Here is an 8,133-nt window from a genome sequence, read left to right as displayed (position 1 = left end):
ATAATTGCATAATTGCACCTGGGTGGGACTGGAGTTCTCATTTTGTAGCACAGTCAAAGACGGACTGCTCAACTCTATTTGTTTGAATGGAGTTTTATTTTCATTTGGAGGCCAAAGACCCCTGCAGTTTCCCATGACATGACACATTAAAGAAAAAAAAGCTGTCTCCGAAAAATCTGAGTTTTAGAGAAGGACAGGTGTTGTGGAACCTCAGGGCACCTGCCTTTCTCTAAACCTCAGTCTGGCAAAGCCACCAGGGGAATTAGGGGGAAAAAGGGTTTTTTCAGGCTCCAGTGGAAGGTAAGGAGTGTAGGTTGGCATAATACACAGCAGCTGTCACCCAAAAGAGTCTGGCAGAGGGCTTTTGCCAGACAGTAGAATGAAGCTGTAAGATCCCCTGGAGAGTGACAGGGAATAAGAAGCTGTTCCTCTAGCACCACTCTCGCCGTCAGACGGGGAGGCATCCTGACACGGAACCAACTGAGAAGCATTTTTAAGGTGGGGATTTGTTAGACTTAGGTTAGGGTCATGACTCCAGCACAGCGCACGGAGCAAAGACTGCTCTGGGTGGAGCTGTAGAGAAAGAGGGGACACGTGGAGTGGGGAGCAGGGAGGGTGAGTGGTGGTTTTTGTTCTGGGAGGTTTGCATTTGCTAGTCCGGTTGCAGTAAGGAGTCTTACAGTGCTTTCTCCTGCACTCAGAATGCACCGGTCAGGAAAGGAGTAAGGCTCAAGCTGAAAAACACATGTGAAGAAATCCTCATCATGCTGAGGAGATACTTAGTTTTATGTCCCTCTTTCAGTTGTCCCTGCTGCGGTGTTGAACACCAAAAGCAGAAGTCTTCCTCTCAGCCAAGAGCAGGTCTTCTGCTGGCGCTCTGCTGTTTGCTTGTTTCTTATCCCAGCCTCTTCCTGTAGTTTTGTTTTAGGATAAATGCTTCTCGGAAGTTTCCCTTCTCGTGTTGTTGAGCACTTTTACACATCGCTGCCCTGTGAGGCTGAAGGACTTGAAGTGAGCAAATAACTGTTTGTGAGGAATTAATGCACCTGGTGGCCTCACAGTTTGTGTGTGCCTTTCCATCCAGACACCAAGTTGTATGGAGGTTATTTTATATACTCTCCTGGCAAAGTAAAAGAATCTTAAAACAGTAGAAAGAAAAATCTGCAGTAAGTGAAAAGCCTCCTCTGTATGTCTGGCTGTTTAATGATATATGTCTCTGTAGCACCTTCTTAGTAACAGGTACTAATACATACAGTGATTGCTGGTGATAATAAAGAGACGGTGCTGCTGTCTCCAGAATTTATGTAAAGCCTTTTATATCAAAGAACAACATTTTAGGCATCATCTTGTTTGTCTGGAGAGGTACTACCTAGTTGTTCTGCAACAACTCAACAACACAGTTCAGTGTTTTTACCAAAGTGTTTCTGATGACAGCAGGTTGCCCAGTTTTGGTGATCCGATGCGATCTCAGAGAAGAGGCTTTGAGGATTTGCCATGTCATGTTTGGAGTCAGGGCCTGGAACATTCACTCCAAATATCATAATACAGATGCAAATAGCTGATCAGCTTTTAAGTTGGCACTGCTGTCATTAGATGACACAAAATGGCTTTGGAGTCTTACTGATAGATCACACTGTACCATATCTTCACGGAGATTAGAGAGGCGTTCTGTACAATCACACCTTTTTGCCTTTTAGCCCCTTCTTTCAGGGGCTAAACCCATATCTTAAGCTAACAAAAAGTAATGGAAATTCTAACCTTTGCTCGGCAGTTTCTAAATACTTCAGCAGAGCTTTACCTGCTCCCTGCCCTGCCTTTGGTTCGGAGAACTTGCACTTGACGTCTAGTCAGGCCATAAACAGCTTCTAAAGAAACAAAGCGTCCTGTGATGGAGCAGGTTTGTGCTCTGGAAGAGGAGAGACTGCCTTATGGCATTGACTGAAGGGCGGTGGATTTGCACCAGCAACCGGCGGCTCAGAAACCCAGCCTGCTTCTGCTTCATAAACACCGAGATGCCGTTGTGCCTGTCTGGGAGGGTCAGAAAGCCTTCGGCGCTGCAAACACAGGCTGATCCCCTAGCAACAGCTGCCTGGCTACTGCTGGTAGTCACGCGAGGGGTTCTGGTGTGAAAAATGCAAAGGGATTTCCACAGATGTGCTTTTGGATAGAGCTATGCAATGGCAGTGTTACAGGAGGGCTGCTGAGCAAAGCAGCCTGCGTGTATCGGAGTAGAATTGCGTAACAGAAAAATAGGAAAACCAGTTCTCTGAGTGTCTGCTGGCTGGCACATTTTTGCTCACTCTTCTGTGGCTGTCCTCAAGTCTTCTAAAGGTCAGGCTTCACCTCTGCTTCAGGCACCCTTGCCACTTGCACCGCTCCGAATAGCAAACCAGAAAGTCCGATTGCATTCTCTCCAGTGCACAATCACCAATAAGACAACAGATCAAAGATATGAAAATATATACTTTGTCTATAAGGTGTTTTTTCTTTCTGAGGCAGATTTTTCATAGCTCAGTATTTTGTTGGACTTTGTTAATGCTCAGCACTGGAGTTGGTCCAGTGCAGTGTGTGCTGTTAAATTTGCCAAGACTAAATCAAATCATGAAAACTGGTAACAGGGCAAAATTAGCATCCTAAGTCCTTGTAAGTCCTTCTGTTTCTTCAGTGAGCAGAGGCAAATCCTTCTGCAAAGTTCTGAAGAGCAACTCGGAGGCCAAAGGCAGCTGCTGGGGCAGCTCCTGAGAGCAAACCCAAACTGCTCTGTGCAGACATGAGGTCTGCATCAGCAAATATATCCATGCAATGGAAGTGGATCTGTAGATCCACCTTTTCCATAACGTGTGCACTGTGGACACCAGATCTTCAGTGCTGTCCGTTACTGGTGGGACAGGGTGAGCGCCTGCCCTGGTTCAGCTCCATCCAAACAGGATCCAGTCTGTGAGCTCAGAGACCACCCAAGAGTTGAGAGGAATGATCGTGGTATTTCTGTGAACATGGCATGCCAGATGTGATCAAAAGCACACCTGCAAACTCACCTATAGCCATTAAAAAAGGCAGTGGTGACACTGTCAAAATGCAGCTCACACTGATACAAAATGACCCTGATGTATATAAAAGACATAAATTCAAACGTATTTTTAAAAGGGGGAATAAGCTAATCATAGTGTGAGATAACTGCCAAATACAGAGATTTCTCTTGGAAGACTCCCTGTAATTGGTTATTGAATCCCTTGAATAGTTTTACTGTGTCACTAAGCTGCAGCTACTGCCAAGCTGAGCCTACAATAGCCCAGGGATTAATTGGGTGGAAAGGAAAGGAAAAGAAAGGAAAGGAAAGAAGAGAAGAGAGAAGCCTGCATTCCCCTCTTCACCCCAAACCTCATAAGGTCCTACATGTGTTTCCAGGAGTCTGAGAAAGCTGCAATAAGTATGGAAAAGAAACAACTCTATGGTTTTGAGTGTTTCTCCAAAATGAAGTTCGAACCAAATGGAGTGCATCCATTGCCAGTTTTATGACGAAATGAACCATTTTATGACTTTGACAAATCACTGTTACTATAGGAGCCTCTCCTCCCTCATGTTTTTTGTTTTTATTAGACCATTAATTAGCTGAGTGCAGTGAAAAGTGGCTAAAACAATGGGATGTTGATTTTTTTCAGGCAGCCACTATGTGCTACCAAACTAGCAATAATAAAGGATTTTGACACTTATGGAGCCTCAGTCAAAAATATAAAGGTAGCAAGGACTATTTATGTAGCCTTAAATTCCTCTCTCTAGATTTTTCTGTCCTTCAGATGCAGGAGCAAAAAATAAGGCAGGTTTTTTTGTGACCTCAGCTGGATATGCCCAAAGAGTAGGTCATCTCCAGGGTTAACATCAGAAGATAAAGCTTGGAAAGGTCTGCATTTACCCCCAGGCTTTCACGCTTCCAACTGCAGACACAACAGTTCAATTATTGGCCTACCCAGAAAACTTTGGCCCCATCTGCCAGAAGGACCCGAGATGCTGAAATCTGCTCTGTCAGGAGAGAGATCCCCTTCCCGGGAACACATACGGCTCCTCACAATTCAAACTACAAGGAAGGAAGAATGAAAATCCAGCAGTAAACCTGTGTTTTCTTATGTGGTAACTCCCCGCCCCAACCAACAGGGATGAGAAAAGTTGATGGAAGGTGGAATTTGGCTTAGATTCAATCTCTTTCTGGGTTGGTCCTGCATCCTCAATGCGGACCTGCCAAGCCAGTGTGAATACGCTGGCACTCCTCCCTGGCCGGTCACAGTGACCTTCAAGAACGTTCTCCCTATTTCCCTGTTCGTGCACAATGCCTCTGATTAGCTCCAGCGCTCGTGCAGAGCCAGGCGGGATCCTGTCCTTGCCTTACCTTCAGCCTTCCTGGAAGGAAGGACCAACCCACCCAACCTAATCTCGTATAGAGATGGTCACACAGAGAACAGCACGGAGTGGGAGGACGGCGGTGTTGCAACCTGCGGCACTGCAAATACTTTCAGCAAACGTTACACCCTCTAGGAAATATTGCCTAATTGTTGGAGAAGGGGAGAGGCTGACAGTTACAGAGCTAAAGGAGGCATTTCATTCACCTGAGACGTTCATATGTGCTGCTTCGGTTTTCCTCTGCACGCAGTGAAAGGAGACTTTCCTTAGAGAATTACCAGAGAAGACCGAACTATGTGTTTGCCCTGTGTTTTGAGATCCTAACACAGGCCATTTGAAATGTACTTTGGACACCTATTTTCCCGCCCTTTTCTGTTTGAATCTCTAGTGCTGAGCACGTAATTCAAAGACCGCTGGAGGTTTCCCTTTGGATGGGAGGAGGCAGGGAGGGGGAAGGGGCATTTGTCACCTCTCCCTCTTCTACCCAGCCGCCTGTTTACCTGAAAGCTGCGTGAATGTAGGAGGCCTCTAAAAACTGAGTTTTGTAGAACTTGACCTAAAAGTCATTAGAGTAAGAAATGACAAAGTGACTGTGTAATCCTTAATATTGTGGAAAACCAGGCTCAAAAAATAACATGCCATAGAAAAGGATGTGTACTGCCAGCACGTACAGTTAGAGACAGCACATGTTTGATTTAAGGTAGTTCTGTCAAAGAGTTTCTGTGACTTGATTAGCTATACAAGCAGCATTTGAGTCATCTGTTTTGGGAATTAGACAGTGGGACAGCTTGCTGCTGCGTTTGGTCTGTTGTTTAAGTGTATAAAGTTGGAATGTTTTGATGTGAAAGGACAATTTGCCTTCCACATTTCTGAAAGTCTTATGGGATCCATATGAAATACAAGTATAACAAACTAGCCCCTTGGCTAAAAAATATATCAAGATGTCAATAAGAAATCTATTTCCACTATAGAAGATGCAATAATAAGGTTATAATTCTTTTTCAAGGTTCTCATGAAATCTAAGCTACAAAAGTAAGGAGCACTGTATAAAACAAAAACTAGTAAAAATTAAAATATTAAACCACAGAAAATTCCTTTGCAAACATGAATGTTCTACATCATTACTTATGCAGAACCTGGAAGGAAGCAGCTGAGCCTTGCTATTCAACAGCCTGGAAAACGACGGAATAGAGAGCGCACGTCACACACCGACACATGCTGCGGGTAGAAGAGACAGCAGGTCTCAGAGGGTCTGAATTTTCCTCAGTTTTTTTCATCACCTAATGGATTGATTTCACGAAGCATACTGTGGAAGGAAGCAAGCTACATAAACACCTGGTAATATTTTTCTTGCTGAAGAAAAGAATCTTAGCTTTACTGCAGGAATATTATGCTCTTTGATGCTTCTCTCTACAAATACGTGCAATTTGAGGACAGAAAACTACTGTTTCAGTGGCTTCTGAGGGATGCCTTAGCAGCAGATCTTGATCATCACGGTGTTCAGGTGAGCAGCGCTATTCCATCCAAAAGCCACTGAGCCAAAACCCAGCGCTCGGGGCTGGGATCAGCACAGCCGGGGCTGGCTACTGGGTACCCGGAGGTTTCACCTCCTGCTCTCGGTGGGAGAGCGGCACTATCTAGACAATCTCTTTCACTGAAAGATTTTTCAGGAGTGACTCATGTGCTGGTGGTGCGTATGGTCCAAGTGCCCTTTTTTGTAGCTAACTGGAGGGTCAGAACAGCACGTCTCTCAGAAAACAATGTTTTAATCATGTTTGGAGGCTGCCTCCCCCACCGCCTCCCCCCCTGCACACACAAATAGAATAACTCCCAGACTACCTCTGGAGCTGAGACCAGGTCAATTCAATGTGGGTTTTTTTCCTCGCTTGGCATTGCTATTTTCCAACAGTAGCAGTGTTTTTTACACCGTCACGTACAGGTCATTTTCCTGAGTGTGCAGCAGGGCTGTAGGGGTCAGAAGGCATGATCTCCCCTTGGTTCTGCAAGAAAGCCACTGTGAGAGACTCAAATACTCTTCTAGACTTTCGTTTTCTCACCTGTAGGATGGAAAACCCCAATATTTACATGTTGTGGACTTTAACAATAAGGGATGATTACAAATTGCTTTGATGTGTTTATTAAACAATGAATACTTGGGCCTCCCGGTAGTGTGGTCCCCACCCAGAATCAAGCTGCAGTCATGGCTTGGGTAGGTTGTATTTCAGTACCAGAGGGGAAGTGATAGGAAGCAGTGCAATATATACCAGCTCTCCCAAGGCAGCACATCAGCCTAGCCCTGTCGCTGCACAGCAGGCATGCAGGCCACGAACACATGGAAATTAATGATTAAGCCCAAATTCTGAAACAAGGATGTGGAGTTAGAAGGCAAACCTTCTAGATTCAAACATGAAATCCAAGTTTTTTTGGCTGACTGCTGTCATAGTTTTGTACTGAGGCCACTCAAAGCCACCCTACAACTGTGGAAGGTTCAGCACAAGTGCCCATTTCATGTAACCTGTCAGAGAAACCCTAGGTATGCAAGGAGACTGATCCATCCCCTTCCCACAAGTGTTTCTTGCAGCACAATAGGAAAAGAGAGCAACTGAGATGATCAGCTAAATCCCAATTTACACCTACATACCTGCATCAGTAGGTGAATGCTCTGTGCAGTGATTTCACCAAACCACTTTCTCATAACAGGACCAGTTTTCAGTGTTGCTGAGCTCCTACAATCCTGCTTGAAATCAACAGAAAGGCAGGAGCTCATCACTTCATGAGGGCAAGAGTTGTGAGAGGAAAGACTCAGTCATGGAAAAAGGAATTTGGCCTGATGTCCAGTGAAGTCTGTGGAAAACTTCCAAGGGTTTCATCTGGCTTTGTATCAGTATTTTGAGGAAACTGGGGATATTTCCTAGAAAATGCACTCCCTTTCTCTCCCTTTTCACCTGCCTCTGTTGCTTTGTTGTTGCTGCTTTGTTTTTGTACTGAACCCTTTCTGATGTTTTGCTCTTCTGCCTTGTTCTGATTCAGAGCTGCAACGTAAGAAGCAACGAATCACTGGAGTAACATTACATGCAGCCAGCCAGCCCAGCTTAAGCAAAATCCAACCCACCATCTAAGGCGTGGCAGTGGGAAAAAGAAAGGTGAGAAAGAAGTAAAGCAAACAGCCACTGTACATGGTCCTTCCCACTGCTCAGGTTTCCCACTGCTCAGTTCCAAACTCAGTAGCACTACTCCTGTGGGAATCAGCTGCCCTACCCCAGTTTCTCATGGTAGATCCACAGAGGCTCACATTGCTGTGTGTGTATCCCTACCCACTGCTGTACATCAGCGCGTGCTTCAGTCCGGGAGTCACGGCTGAACACAGGTAGTGAAGTAGTCCTCTGTCCAAACTGGGGCTTCCAGCAAGCTTCCACCCCTCCTCGCCATAAGAATGGACTTTGTGACCAGTCCTCCCTTACTCCCACCAGCAATTGCCCAAACTGCTCTCCTCTTCCAAAAATAGACCAAGGGCTCCACCTGAACACGTTTCAGCCCTTTACCTCCTGACAGCTCATTGATCTTCCACCAGCAAGAACACAGGACCTCCCCATAAAGATCAGACCTCAGGCCAGTCCACCCTTGTCCCTCATCCCCAACAATGAAAAGAGCTTCAGCAGACAGAGTACTGAAGGCTGCAGGAGGCTAAGTTGGAAGAGGCTTGGCTTCAGTGAACTGGAGGCGGTGTGGAAAGGTTACCAG

At 45.5% G+C, this 8,133-nt stretch overlaps 1 long non-coding RNA gene across 1 annotated transcript in view; it reads left to right on the top strand.

Annotated features, from left to right (window-relative positions):
- The window catches only part of LOC148056024 (uncharacterized), a 52,890-nt gene that overhangs the window by 33,174 nt on the left and 11,583 nt on the right, over window positions 1-8,133 (top strand). The window contains exons 6-7 of the long non-coding RNA XR_015704369.1: window positions 5,526-5,896; window positions 7,423-7,535. This is a non-coding gene — a long non-coding RNA (uncharacterized LOC148056024). The remainder of the gene's footprint in view (window positions 1-5,525; window positions 5,897-7,422; window positions 7,536-8,133) is intronic.

Source organism: Nipponia nippon, unplaced genomic scaffold, assembly GCF_047370975.1.
Source record: "Nipponia nippon isolate SJK-2023a ecotype South Korea unplaced genomic scaffold, ASM4737097v1 scaffold_19, whole genome shotgun sequence".
Taxonomy (NCBI): Eukaryota; Metazoa; Chordata; class Aves; order Pelecaniformes; family Threskiornithidae; genus Nipponia; species Nipponia nippon.
Note: the sequence above shows the minus strand (reverse complement) of the source record. Positions and strands in the feature narration are given on the sequence as shown.